Here is a 16,458-nt window from a genome sequence, read left to right as displayed (position 1 = left end):
TAAAAAGATTGACATATCTGACAAATTAAATATTAAATATAATATATACAAAGTTGAAATATACGATACTCACCTATTTGTCGTCGTCATCATTATCGTTTTGATTGTCTTCATATTCCTCTTCGGCGTTAACATCATGGTCTGAATATGATGAGTTTTAATGATTGGGATAGTCTGGTAGTCGTCTTGATCCTCTCATTCATCGTTATTTTCGTAATTTATTAAAAAATAAAGAAATGATAACAAATATGATAAAAAGACATTTATTTAACTTTCTTCTCATCAACTCACTAACTTCTTCTTCTTCGACCTCTTACCCTTATTTTTTGGTCATCCACAATATTCATTCTTCCCTAATAAACCTTTCATATTACTAATATCATTACCTCACTTATGCACTCATTCATCTCAATCGTACCAACATTTTTTACCCTCACTTTTGTCAAACAAATAATCTCTTATCACCAATTTCTTTATCCTCACTTCTTCGGTCAAACAACAATCTCATTCATATATTCAACTACCAATATTTTTTTCTCTCCACAGAACAGCTCATTACTAATCTCGTGACCTCACTTCAAGTATTTTGTACCTTAATCATCTCATATAATTACCGCAACCTCTTTACCCTCACAACGACAAACCAACCACCAATCCAATCGTCGTCTTATCTCGTGACCATTTTCACACTTTGATCACCAACCATCTCATTCACACATTTAACTACCAATATTCTTTGTTTCTCAATGGACAACTCTCATTACTTACACATTTTTACATGCCTCTTATCTTTTGTCAAACCAACCATTAAAATCTCAATTGATCTTTTATCTCGTGACATCACACTTTCACATGCTTCTTATCCAACGGAAAATCAATCACCAATCTCAATCATATTTTCACACATCTCTTATCCCTTTACAAACCAACCACCAATTTCAATCATACTTTCACACGTCTCTTATCCCTCGACAAACTAACCATCAATCTCAATCGGCCACACTTTCACACGCCTCTTTTATCTAAAGACAAACCAACCACCAATCTCAATCACACTTTTACACACCTCTCTTATCCCTCAACAAACTAACCACCAACATGAATCGACCTCATATCACTCGGAAAACCAATCACCAATCACTAATTCCCAATATTACCAGCCTCTTATCCCTTAGCAAACCAGTTATTAATCACAATCGACCTATTATCTCGTGACCTCACAGTTTCACACTCACATGCCTCTCATCCCTCGGCAAACCAACTACAAGTCTCAATCGACCTCTAATCACGTGACCTTACGATCCTTTATTATCGGTATCTTTATCTCTTGACTAACCAACCACAAATCTCCAATGTTACCCGCCTCTTATCCCTTGAGAAGCTAACCACCAACCACCAATCTCAATCACATTTCTCTTATCCCTCAGCAAACCAACCACCAAATTTCAATTGACCTTTAATCTAATAATATTGCAATCCTTTGTTACTAACCTCTTATTCCTCTACAAACCACATCACAATCACACTTTCAAACATCTATTATGCCTTAGCAAACTAACTACAAATCGTAATCGACATTTAACCTCGTGACCTCACGATTTCACACTTTGGTCAATTAAATATTTGATTCATATATTTTTAACCACAAATATCTTATTTGTTACCGACATTTTATCCCTCAACAAACCAAACATCAAACCCAATGTTATTGACCTCTTATTTTTTGACAAACTAATCACCAATCTCAATCGACAATACTTTCACATGCCTCTCTTATCCCTCGACAAATCAACCATCAATCTCGATCACACTTTTATATGCCTCTCTAATCCGACAATCCAGACACCAACCTAAATTAACCTATTAACCCTCGGGTAAACCAATCACCAATCCCAATCGACTTCTAATATCTTGACCTTATGATCATATGTTATTGACTTCTTTATTCCTCGACAAATCAAGCGTCAATCACAATGTTACTGGCCTCTTATTTCTCGGAAATTAACAACCAATCACAATTACACTTTCACTCGGTAAACCATCCACCAATCTCAATCAATTTCTAACATTGTGACCTCACACTTTCACACTTTGGTCAATTAAATATCTGATTCATAAACTTTTAACCACAAATATCTCATTTGTTATCGGTCTCTTATCCCACAATAAACCAACCATCAATCTCAATATTACCGACATCTTATTTCTCGACAAATTAACCACAAATCTCAAATAATTATTCATCTCGTGAGTATTTTGTAATAAACCATCTCATCATTTTTACTCCACCTTTGCAAACCAATATTTTTATTCAATATTTAACCAACATTATTTCTTCATAAGAATTTTATAATAGTTTAAAAGTTATTTTTTTAGTGGGATTCGAATTATTTACAACGCTTTAACTATATTTATAATTTTATATTTTAATGTATAATTTATATAATTATTAATTAAAAATAATAATAAATTCACATTAAAAAATCTCATTCTATACTTTAAAAACAATAAAATAAAATTTATAAAAAATAAAAATGATGCAAGTTCATATATATATATATATATATATATATATATATATATATATATATATATATATATATATATATATATATCATTTTAACCTTAATTTTTTTAACTACTCTACTCCAAGTTGGTGGACGGATCAACCTGCCACTTAACCAAAGTATCCTGATGCTCTTGCGTATATTTCAATTAACAAAATCTCACACTCACAAACAAATAGAGAAAACTTTGTTTAAGTACTATCATTATATATATATATATATATATATATATATATATTGTTTATATGTTTTGTTAAATTAAATAGGTCAAATTTTAATTATTGATAGAAGGGTCGAAACTAATTTTTATGAATGGAGTTTTGAGTATTTGTTGATTAGTAAAATAATTATAAATATTGATACTAGTTTAACCCTTCTTTTACTCATATTTTTTAAGATAATTAAGATATAATTATTATTAAGTATTTAAAATGTTTGCAACAGTTTATTTGGATTTACCAAAGTATTACATAATAATGAGGTCATTTTTAAATGATTATTTTGTCGCTATTATTCTTATAATTGTGAAAAGAAAAAGTAAATGTGAAATTTTGTTTGAAGATGTGATTAAATTAAATGAATTTTTTTGAATAAAAAATTGATGAAAAAATAATTTTTTCCATAAAATTTAGTTCAAACTATAAAAAAAAATCAACCTTTTTTTAGTAAAAATGAAAGTTTTGATTTTTGAAAAAAATATACATATAAATTGTTATAGCAAATAAGATAAATGAACCTAATTATTCAAAATTCCTATAGAACAAAAGAGTTCAAATTTTGCAATGAAAACTTTATAATTCTGACTGATATTGTAAAAATTATACAATCCACTTCTTTTATTTTTATTTTTAGAAATACATACACCATTCACGTTCACATTCCATATTAACTTAAACTATTTTAGTAAAAATTAAATTTAAAATATTTGATCTAGCTAACTTATATAACTCATCTAATTGCATCAAGTCCAGTGCGTGATTTCATTTTTTCCCTTACAAAATAAACAACTTTTGTTTTTGTATTCAAATTCAGATCTGGGTAAGAAACTACAAATAAATGTTCGATAAAAAAGATAATTTTGGTATGAAAGTTAGAGCAAGATGAATAAGTAGAAAATTATGTCACATTTAATAACTCCTCTTGATGATCAACAATTTGATTATTGTGAAATTCAATCATTTTGTAGATATTTTCAAAAAGTTTATCCTATTCCGAAAGTCAAAAACTCAAAGGAACATTTCTATTTTTGATTTATTTTTTATGCCTATCTGAATCTAAACCATACATTTTATTTTTTATAATTGGTGTTGAAAGGTGTAAAGCTATAAGTTGCAATAATTGGTGATAGCATTGGGATGCCCAAAAATTTAGAAAAAGAATAAAGCAAGTCTATCTTTATTTGTTTAGTTGGTAGGAAGCAGAAAAGAAATTATGACAAAGACTTACCCAATTGCTCCACTAATTCTGAACTTACCATCATAACTTCATATTTTACTCATGTTATTTTTACTTTTTTTTTATTTTATTGGTAAAAAAATATCAAATAGTAAATAAATTGTTTTTGATTGATTTCTAACTTTCTTTTTAAAACTTTGACTCAATGATTCAATGCACTAACTATATATAGTTTGATCATACATACACTCTTCAAAGCTCTTCAGGTGGAAGAATAATATTGAGTGATTAATTTTCTTAAGGCTGAAAAAGTTGTCAATTATTATTTCTTTTTAAATGTTGTGCATAAACCGTCGTGGTCATATTTAAACAGATAGTTTTAGCTTTATGTTGTTGCTTAACAAATCTCAACGATTCTAGCTAACGATCGATTGAATATTGTTGAGATCTACAAGATACCTCGTGCCGTAACTTAATTATACACATTCAAAAATTCATGATACCTCATGTTGTAACTTAATTATAATGATTCTGTTGGTTTTTTAATGAAGATTATGCACAAAGGCGGATCACAAGTCGACAGATTCTATGCAAAATGGAGGAATTAAGAAAGTAATCCTCTTTTATTCCAATTGTAATGTTTCCTAACAAGTACTATTAGTTGTTAATGAATTTTGTCTTAACTATTTAAACCTTTTTTTTTTTTTTTTGTATAGAATGGGCCGTTTTTTTGCACTCCCAATGATCAAAAATTGAGAACTGTCATTTTTGCTTTGAACAAATGCATATGTATGTTGGAATTGAGTCACTAAATTACTTGTATTAAAATGAATGAAAATGAGAATATAAGAATAATTTATGTAAATGAGTATGTCCCAAGAATGAAATTAAATATTGCACTCAATTTAAATAGTAAATTAACAATACAAATGAATCCAAACATGATTTCTTTCATGCTAATTAATAAAAAAAAATTGCAAACGCGAATTAATGATATTTGAATTAATTAGTTCTAAAGAATTAATCCAAATAACAATTAACAATTTAATTGCATAGAATGTTAAATGATGAAACGTACAATAATGGTCAATGGTCAACATTAATGTATGTCAGCGAATTAGTAGTGATTGACTTTGATCTCAATCTAGTAATAATTGATTTTACGATAAAACATTAATTAATTAATTAACTAATGGTGATAGATCAAACAACAATTAGTAATTTAAATAACAAATAAGTATTTTATATATTTTTATTCTCGATTATTGATCAAATTATGTTGGTCAAGTATTTATTTTAATAGTTTTATTTTCAACAAATAAATATGCACTCACTTTCTTACCAATTTATCACACTTTCTATAAAAATAAAATCATCTTATTCTTATGTTTTTTAATATGCAAATACTAATTCATTCAACTTTTTAAAACTAATATTGTTTATTTGAATCGAGTGATAATCATTCAGATCTCAACAAGTTTATTGCCTAATAATTAAAGTGTGAATCACTGTAACTTGTGAAATAGATATCTACTATAAATTCTAAATAAGAGATAGACAATTGAACTATTTTAAAGAAAATGTGTCAGCAAATACAAATCAACATATTTCTTCGACATTTTTGTTCTTCAAATTATACTTTATTTGTAAAATTATATTCACATAATTTTTTGTAATTTTAAGATATACATTTTATGTATTCCTTTTGTTTTTCTTAAATGGTTTGTATGAGTTTGGTCAAAATATACACATGTATTTTGTATAGAAGCTCTCTTCAATCATCATATTCTCATCTTGATTATGTGATTAATTAAATAATTTTATTATTTAAAAAATAAAAATAAATAAGTTCTTGTGATTGAGATAGACATGTAAATAATATAACATCGTATAATCCAACAAAATGAGTGTCAATGACAACCATTAAAGCATTATTAGTTTGGATTACTTAATCATATCATTCAATTCATTAATTAATATATTAAAATACACTATTTTATAATTTTTTATTTTATCATTAAATATTAATATAATTAAAAAAATTATTAAAAAAAATCTGCACCTTCTCAAAATCACTACAAATTATTGTTTTTTTAAACCAAAACAGACAAATATTTCTACGATAAATTATGATGCAATGTAATTTTCGGTATTGAATTTAGGCATTGTTCGGATTTAAGTTATTTAAATGAACCTAAACCATGCCTAAATTCAATACCACATTTCAACATCGTTTATTGTGGAAACATTTGTCAGTTTGATTTTCAATTTCTTTTATTTATGAGCAAAATTTTCTTTAATAAATATCTCTACAACTTGTCAACTTGTTTTTTTTTTATTGCATGCTTAATAAGTTGAAGCTCTTCTTCACAATAATCAACTATGAAATATAAAGTATGCATTCTAATTTGTTATGTTATAATTCAACAGTTTAATTATATTTGTCCAGTCTTAATTATATTAATTTGTCATGTATATACATTATAATATTATTTTCTTAAAAATCATATATAAAAGATCAATATATGCTTATTATTAGACTGTTAGGTGGGTACTTGAACCATATTGGTGTATGTAGTCTTTGTTGGGAATTCCAATATTATATTTAAATTGACTCATTGGGTTCATAAATTACAAACAAAATAAAGCACGTTTACATATATTGTCATTTACAACAATACAAGTACTAGTTCAATAGGGCTTTAGGAACATTTGATTAAGCTTATTTGCCATTATTACCAATTTGTTATTTATATTGTTTTTTTTTCTAAACAAATTATTTCAGTCAAATTTGTAATTGAAATAACTTGATTCGTTAAATAAATAAAAAAAAATGTTGTTTAATCGACAAAAACATTTATAATAACAAAAACATAATAAAATAGTAAATACACTTTTTGTCGACGTTCCACCACGTAACTAAAATAAGATTAAAAAAACCTCATTAAATTATAGTCAAAAGTCAATTTGTTATTTACACTAATTTGAATAAATAAGTTATTTGAATAAGTTGAATCAAACTTTCTTCAATGAATTTGACAATAAAAAACGATAACCGATAAAACTAAGTATCAAATTCATCGAATAAACTGAACTAAATTAAATAACAAGCCAACCAAATAAATCAACTGTTTCTTTTGATTTCACCTACAAATTATGGCAATGAAAAAACTCAAATGTTGTTGATCATTCATGTTTTAATTATACTCAAAATTTAGTGATATGACTTTTATTTTAATTTTTATTTGTAGACTACTCTTATAAACTACTATGGTCATTGTTAGTTTAGTAAATTGATTTAACTAAAATATTAAAATATATTTTATTTTTAATTTTATCATTATATATTAATATATTTTAAATATTTTTATTTTTACAAATCAACACTAATTATTATTTTTTAAATAATTTAAAATTTATTCAAATAAACCTATACCAATAAGCACATAAATGTTATTATGTACTATATTATTTGGTTTGGTAAATAACTTTATATTATCTTTATAATAATCTAAATATAATAATTTTGATTATGAGTTATGAAACAATATACTTATAAAAATATTGATATCGATAACTTATGAAAATTCATTGAATCGTGAATTTTATACGCATTTTTTATTCAAATTTTAATTTTTTGAAGTGGGAATATATTCGATTCATTGGAAGAAAAAAAAAAAAAAAACAGTCTCCCAGCCGGTCCACCGCCCTATTACCATAATCAATGCGTTATTGGGGAGCATAAAAAAGCTTTGAAAATTGGGCAAAGCAATTAATTACTTTTGTTTACTTATTTGTCGTTATTGGTAATAAAGCCTGATAAAGTCACAGTTAATATTTAATTAGTTAATGACTTAGTACCTACTCATATAGACTGTTCACTATAAATTATAATCCAATCAAGAATGAATTAGGGTTTAGACAGAAAGAAAGAAAGAAAGAAAGAAAAATTTCATTCATAATTAGTCAAAGGATAAATGATGCTTTAATTAGACATCTCATTCATTTTTTTTTTCTAATTCTTTTTTAAATGATAAATATTATATGAACAAAGTTACAACTATTCGAGGCTCACTCAACTAATTATATGATGTTTTGGAGGAAGATTTAACTAATATGTTCATCTTGCTTTATTTTTCTATCGCCATAAAAATTATGCGTGTTCTTTTTGAGTTTTAATTTAACTGTTTTTATCTAAATTAATTAACAACCCATAAATAATTATTTTTTTACTAACAATTCTACTAAGTCAAAATTAAGGGTTCACATTATTATAATATAATATTAATATTAAATAATATCACAATATTATACAAACTTTTTATATATTATAATATATATATTCAACATCATTTATATAATCAATATATAACATTTTAATAAAGTTTTTCTATATTCTAATATGGTATTAGATTCTTGTTTTCGTTGTTCACACACCAAGTCATAATTTTAATTTTACGATGTCTCCATTAGTTCAGTTCAGATCTTCTGCTACCGATTGCCGTGTTCCCCTGTGGCGGACCAATCAGATTGCGGCATTATTAATTTAATAATAAATCAATCTGGGCAGGAGACGGAGGGAGGGAGAATCCGGAATCCGGGTTTAGGCCCGGGTTCACACCAGACGCCGTTAACGGAAGCGCCCGTTAACGCCAGGAAATAATATAATATTCAGATAATACCCAGATAAGATATCTTCGCTCTGATCTACACGCCCGTTGCCATGACCCTCATGTAAACCCCGCATACCCACCCATGAGAAGAACGCCTGCCGTTCATGAAAATACACTTACACGTCCATGTAAAGACCGAATTGACAGTCATATACTATTTACGTTTTTTAAATATTAGTTTAATTTATTAAATAGCACAGGCAGCGATATAATATTCGCTTCAATTAATTCAATCTTTTATTTTCTAGGATTTTATAATTTTTTTTTATTTAATTTTTTTTTACCTCGAGACTCTCTGGAGCGAAGATATATTTGCTTCAATTAATTTTAATAAAAACCCCATGTAAAACCCCCCTACCCACCCATGTGAAGAACGCTTGCCTACCATGTAAAGACACTTACCCGTTTATTTGAAGACCAAAATGACATGGATTTTATATTTCCGTTTATTAAATATTAATTCAATTAATTGAAGATGACATGCAGCAACCTAACAAATCTTCGCCTCAATTACCGGCTTGTTTGTTTTTCCAATTTTTTTTTTATTTCATTTTTTTTGCCCCGAGACTCTCTGCAGCGAAGATATATTTGCTTCCATTAATTTTAATAAAAACATCATGTAAAACCCCCATACCCACCCATGTAAAGACCTATTGCCTACCATGTAAAGACACTTACCCGTTTATGTAAAGACCAGAATGACATGGATTTTATATTTCCGTTTATTAAATATTAATTCAATTAATTGAAGATGACATGCAGCAACCGAACAAATCTTCGCCTCAATTACCGGCTAGATATTTTTTCCAATTTTTTTTTTATTTAATTTTTTTTGGGTGGAGTCCTTCATGAGCGAAGATATATTTGCTTCAATTAATTCATTACTTTTTTTTATTTATTTAAATTTTTTCGCTGGAAAAGAACATTTGTTCGCCTAGACCATGTTCCATGTAAAATGGATTGAATAGTCGCTTCTCGAGAGAACACTTATTCGCCCTTGGTCCCTGTGTCATGTTACATGGAATGAATAGTCGCTTTTCGAAAGAAGACATGTTCGCCCCGGTTACATGAATATATATACCCCCTAATATGATTATTTTATTATCATTGCCGCCCGATTCATCTCTCTCTCTTCCTGCCTCCTTTTCACGGCGATTCGTAACCGGCTCCCCGTCGACCGAACCTGAATCCACATCTTCACGACTCCACAATGGTACGTATTCCTGACTAGTAACTTTTATTATTTAGGATTATGGAACTACTACACTAGATTCTGTTATGTGATGTTGTTGTCTCTTTAATCTTTAGGAAACCCTACTCTCAAAATGTCACCTTGACTGTAAATCAATGTTATTTATGAAAACTTACCTAGTGTTGTGTTTTGTGATATTATTTCCATGAAACCCTAGTACATACTCACAAAGACCTTTTTTTTTCATCCACTTGCAGGCAACTGCCTCAGCATCCGTCCAAAACTTTGGCAAAGACTGGATTTTATGCCCAAATCAATTAACAAGTGAAGAGATAGTACTCTTCGTTCCATTTCTCCCTTTTTTTTCCATATTGTATAAGTTTTCATCCTGTTTACCTGAAATATTTATGATTTTTTTTAAACAGCACTTGATGCAACAATATGCTAACACATGTGGTGCCACGGTGTCAATGAGGTGGCGAGACGATGTTACCCACGTCATAGCATCCACCGATTCTAATGGTGGATGCGGTCGCACCATCAAAGTATTGAAGGGCATATTGAACGGGAGTTGGGTCCTTACCATTGATTGTTAGACTCTGTTATTCTTAACCCTTTACTGTTAACTCAATATTCATTTTCACATATATGAAACTAAAAACACCTATTGCTTTTATACAGGGATAAAATCATCAATCAGATTTAACTGTTACGTGGACGAGGAACCATACGAGGTGCAGCGAGATAATCATGGGACTGTGGGCGGTCCAAGAGCTGGCAGAATGCGTTATTTGAACAATGTAAGTTTTGTCTTATTCCTACTCCTCCATATGATATTCAATTGTCCATGATTACTAATAATGTATTGTATTTTCTTTCAGCTGCCCAAACTCTTCGACAGTTACACCTTCATATTTGCAGGGGAATTCATCCCGGCTTACAAACTTGATCTTATGGGATTTGTAATTGCTGGAGGAGGTACAACTAAAGAAATGGAGAATCCATTTGTCGAGCCCGAGGACGACAAAACTATAGTTGTATACGACAAGTCTCGGCACGATGTTAATGAACTTGTTTGGGTATTTGAGGCAGAGAATCCTCTGAAGACATATTTGGATGTGTTTGGTGTTCCTCACACAAGCTTGCTAGAATCCATTGCTGCTTGTGATTTGCAGCCTTTGTTTTTGTAATAGACATGTGTTGGTTTAATTTGTTACTTAATATTTGAATATTTTGCATTCTTGAAAATTCAATGTCATATTTGATTTCAGAATTATGTTTTTTGTTCTTCGTATTGTTTTTTTTTTTAAACTTCAGCCTTATATGTAACTAAATCTTGAAACATTAAGAAATACTGTATAACTTGAAGTATAAATTTGATAAATAATTAATATTTTTTAAAACTACTGTCAAAATAATATTTGTAAAACAATTGTCAAAATAATAATGTGAAGAAATCTTCGCTTACTGATTGATTGATTGATTTATTAATTTAATTTCATAATAATTTTTGTCATTTAATTATTAAAATGAAATAATTTTTTTAACAAGTCACCTCACCGCCACCTAACACCTGCCACCTTTTCATTAAATGCTGCATGCAGCAAGCCATGCTAAGAGCAGCCTAGACAACTTTGTACGCTTCTCTCTCTCTACCGTACGACCATTTCTTCGCCGGAGTTATACTACATTGTCTACCATCGACCTCTCCTTCGCCGGAGACTTCATTATAATATCAATCCATCTTCCTAAATTATAAAATGGTATGTTTTTGAATGTCATCTATACCTCCTTTACTTTTCTTCCCAACCTTTTCTATGTTTTTTGAATACTCGACATGAAATGTTCTGTTCTTTTTGATTATCAGGAAGGAATACGTATCAGCGAGAATGATATGGACGAGAATGATATTATTGATTTAAGGTAACATTGTTTAACATCTCCAATTTTTGTAGTGCACATGTAAGCGAAGATCTCTTCACTACTATATTATGAGATAATATCTTATGAAGCGAAACTATATTCGCCTAATATTACACTCTTCATACTGTTGAAGTGAAGCTTTCTTCGCTTATATTGTTTTCATTTTCCAATAATCTACAAACCTTTATTTTCCACTTGTTCAAACTGAACAGCGAATCTGCTACTTGTCGTCGTCAATTGAATTTCGATGGAAACGGCCAACCTTTGGAGGACATCGAATCCAACTTAATTCCACTTTTAGGTAGAGAATTTGAGAGTGAAGAAGAAGGCTACGTATTCTACTTAGCATACGCTAAACTAATAGGATTTGGTATAAGGCGCAGTTCAAAACATGTAGACAAGGAGGGTAAAATACTGGATAGAGTTTTTTGTTGTAGTGCACAGGGTGAACGGGGAAAGGACAAACGTGATGTCTATGTGAAACGTAGACGTTCTGTGACTCGGTTCTGTTGTGAAGCGAAATTGAGGATAAAACGTGCAGACAATGGAAAGTTCCAAGTGGTAAATTTTATTAGTGATCATAGTCATCCTCTTGCAAGTCCAAAGAAAACTCACCTGTATAGATGCCATAGGAATATTTCTGCAGTTGCAGGCTTACATATCGAGATGGCCAATAACGTGGGAATTCCTCCTAAGTCATCACATGCTCTAATGTCTAAACAAATCGGTGGAAGGGAGAATCTAGGTTTTCTTCCTGAGGATTACAAAAATTACCTGCGCACGAAAAGAACCAGAGAGTGTAATTTTGGGGAAACAGGGGGTGTATTAGAGTATTTGCAGAACAAACAATCCAATGATCCTGGTTTTTATAATGCTTTTCAACTTGATGCGGACGATTTGATAACGAATATTTTTTGGTGTGATTCCAACATGCGGTCCGATTATTCATACTTCGGAGACGTGGTCAGTTTTGACACCACATACAAGAAGAATAATGAAGGTCGTCCAGTTGCGCTTTTTGTAGGTGTCAATCATCACAAACAATCAATTCTTTTTGGAGCAGCTCTATTATACGATGAAACTGCGATGACTTTTGATTGGTTGTTTGAGACTTTCACCAAAGCTATGCATGGGAAAAAAACCAAAAACCATTCTTACAGATCAAGACGCGGCCATGGCTAAGGCCTTGGCGTCTCAATGGCCCGAAACTAATCATCGTCTCTGTATTTGGCACATATTTCAAAATGCAGCCATACATCTTAGCTCGGTGTTCCATAATTTCAGAGATTTTTCTAAGGATTTTTCTTCGTGTATATATGATTTTGAAGAAGAGATAGAGTTTGTTGAAGCTTGGAATCAAATGTTGACAAACTACGGGCTTGAAAACAACGATTGGTTGAAACGCATGTTTAGCATTAGGCGAAAGTGGGCATTAGTGTATGGACGACAAATGTTTTGTGCTGATATGACGACAACACAGAGAAGTGAGAGTATGAACAGTATGTTGAAAAGGTACTGCTCCTACAAACACAAGTTTTTAGAATTTTTCAAACACTTTGAAAGACTACTCGATGAAAGAAGATATGATGTGTTGAAGGCTGATTTCAAATCAATTACCAGCCAACCTAGTCTTAACTATCCAGTTTTGATCTTAAAGGATGCCTGCAAAGTTTACACCCCAGAGGTCTTTAAGTGCTTTGAACAACAATGGTTTATGTCGCATGATTGTGGTGTTGAAATGTTAGAGGATGTCGACACACACAGAAAATACAAGGTAACACCCCACACTAGGAGATGCTCTCATACAGTTACAGTTCATAAGAATGACGATAAGAATATCGAGTGTAGCTGCTGTAAATTTGAATTTGGAGGGATTTTGTGTGCTCACATCCTAAAGATTTTCACAACGATTGACGTGTTGAAGATTCCTCCGGCGTTGATATTGAAGAGGTGGACAAGAACAGCCAAAGATGGAATATTTGGAACTGATCCAATCGTGGACAGTACTAATGTTGATCCGAGTGAGCTTCACAACATAAGATACAGAGATTTGTGTGGGTTGTCCATGCATTTATTTAACAAGGCAGCCGAAAGAGATGACACTTACAATCATGTCAAAGAAATCATGCTGAGCCAGTGCACGTTTGTGGATAAAAAATTGCAGGAGAGTATAAATATGCAAACTCCACCAACCGGTTTATCACGTTCTGCCGAGGGTGCCCCTGTTCAAGCAAAAGGAATGAAAACTAAGAAGCCAACAAAGTCGGGTAAGAGAAGGAAAGGTGGACTGGAGAAGAACTCAAGAAAACGAAAATCAACAAGAATAACTAGTGATTCACATATTCCGGTATGAAATTGCTGACTTACCCTTCTTTACTAATAATTGTGTTATTAATATTCATATAATAACATACTTATAAATAAATTTGATATTCCTTTCCAGCCATCAAGTGCAATGCCAACGACAACTCCTCAGTTCTCAACTCCTCAACAATGGGACGAAAGTTTCAGCATGGACGCCAATACTCCGTTCACTGTTCTTTTGTCATCTCAACTATCGAATTCCAGTTTCATGTGAAATCTGATATGTATATAGTATTGTATGTACGTTGGATTTGAAACAAAGAATAAGGTCGAATGTATGCATGCGAAGTTTTATGAAATACCAAATGAATGACCACACTAATTCATTTCTAAAAAATTACAAACACCTAAATCAATCGAATATTTATTCGCCCCAAGTCAACTAATATTAAGTATCCTTTTAGATGCAAATTGAGAAAATGAAACATAATACTGAGGCTAATATGTGTTCGCTTGAACCTCACCATGTATCTCGGTCGAATATTTATTCTCCTCATATTTGTCTGACGAAATTGATCTTTATGTTGAAACTGGTATGTACATGTCGGGGTAATTGCAGTGACATGACAAGTCATCCCGCTTCTCATGGATGAGATGGTGGTTTTACATAATCAATAATTTGAGGCGAATATGTATTCGCTTAATCGAAAATATATCTTAGAGGCGAATATTTATTCTCTTCATATTTCTTTCATGAAATTCGAGGCTTCACATATATATTTTATGAAGAGAAGGTCTTTGAAGCGAATATTTATGCGGCTCATGTTTATTTCACTTAATTTATTCATTTAACACATAATTGAACAAGTATTTGAAAATCAACTTTCATAAAAAAACACACTTCATGTATACACGTTCATTAGTGTGAGGATGTGAAGTAACAATTTTTGAGAATTGAAATTACACAACATATTCTTTATTTTAACAATAAATCATTACAATTATAGGAATAGTTTAATTACCCCATCTGTCTATGAGGACATTATTGTACTCATGTCAACTAAAATTCTTCGTAAAATTTAATTCCACACTATGTATACAGTTCCTAATTCATTGACTTATCCATTTACGGCAGGAATTGTAGACCTCGGTCCTGGCCTTGTTTAGCTCCGAGCCAATGACACGCCAACAGTATTCCATCCTCAATGTCTTTATTTGGTTCCTTACATTTCTTTTAACTCCAAAGCCAGTTTTCCACCCCTTCACCTCACCTTCATACGTCTCCATGTGTCTCATGCAAAAAATGCCGCAGTCAGTGTAATTCTTTGAATCCTGCCATGGCAATTTCAGACATATCTTTTCCAAACCGCCATACTTTTTAGCAAGAACGGGGTCTACGTCGTTCATATATTGTTGAATGTAGTCATCCTGATACATCATTACAAACAACATTATGTAATGTATTTTAGTGCTACTAGAATTCCAAATTTGAACTGTTTTAAATGTTAATTGTAGTGTCATACCAAGATTTGGGCATTCTTATATCTTCTTTCGAAGGGCGATTGCATAGGTGACTCCCGGTTATCAATTACTTGAAATTGCCGTTGTATGAAGTTATAGCAAACAAGGTAGAAATGTCTGTCATCAATGATTGGGAAAAACAACTGTGGATAGAATTAAAAAAAAGATTAGATTTGAACTGAGTGGTAAATGATATTATAAGGTATGACAGCCAGAGATGTACTTACGAGGTCCACTTCCCAGAGGTCGATTTTTGAAATTTGGAAAGCCCGACCTTCTAGACAGAACCTGTCATTGAATTTGTCTCGGGTAGTTATCCCACCTTCACGAAAAATCTGTTTACAGCAGTCTTTAGTCTCACAAGAATAACATAATTGATAAATAACAGTGCTAGTACAACTTACGGTGAGCACGGTTGTGTAGAAAATCTTCTTGTAACGAGGTTTGACATTTTTCCTATAAAGGTTGTGCAAAATGTATGACCAAACATCAATAATCATACTGTCTACCCAGGTTTGATCAGCCATTGTAAGCATGTCCCCGCGCGTCACGTGTAGACATAGGTGTTCCGCAATAAATAACATTTCACTGCATGAAAACAGCAAAACATTTTTCAAGATGGTGTGCAATTCCTATTTTTTATGAATAATTAAGCATTTGCAGCAAACATTACCTTGGATCAAGTCCTCCAGCAAATACGAAACCCACAAAAATCTTCTGAAAGTTTGTTAGTTTCTTGTCATCCCTAAACATTTTATTGAATTGTGGTGTTTTCAAAGCTGTAGGCAAGTGCAATGCTTTAAGCCATTCTTTCGTTTGCATGTTTGGACGAGAAGAGCCAGTTTGAAGTGGCGGTAGTACACTGGAGATGCCTTCTTCCGGT

Source organism: Impatiens glandulifera, chromosome 1 (genome assembly GCF_907164915.1).
Source record: "Impatiens glandulifera chromosome 1, dImpGla2.1, whole genome shotgun sequence".
In the NCBI taxonomy this organism is placed as follows: domain Eukaryota; kingdom Viridiplantae; phylum Streptophyta; class Magnoliopsida; order Ericales; family Balsaminaceae; genus Impatiens; species Impatiens glandulifera.
Note: the sequence above shows the minus strand (reverse complement) of the source record.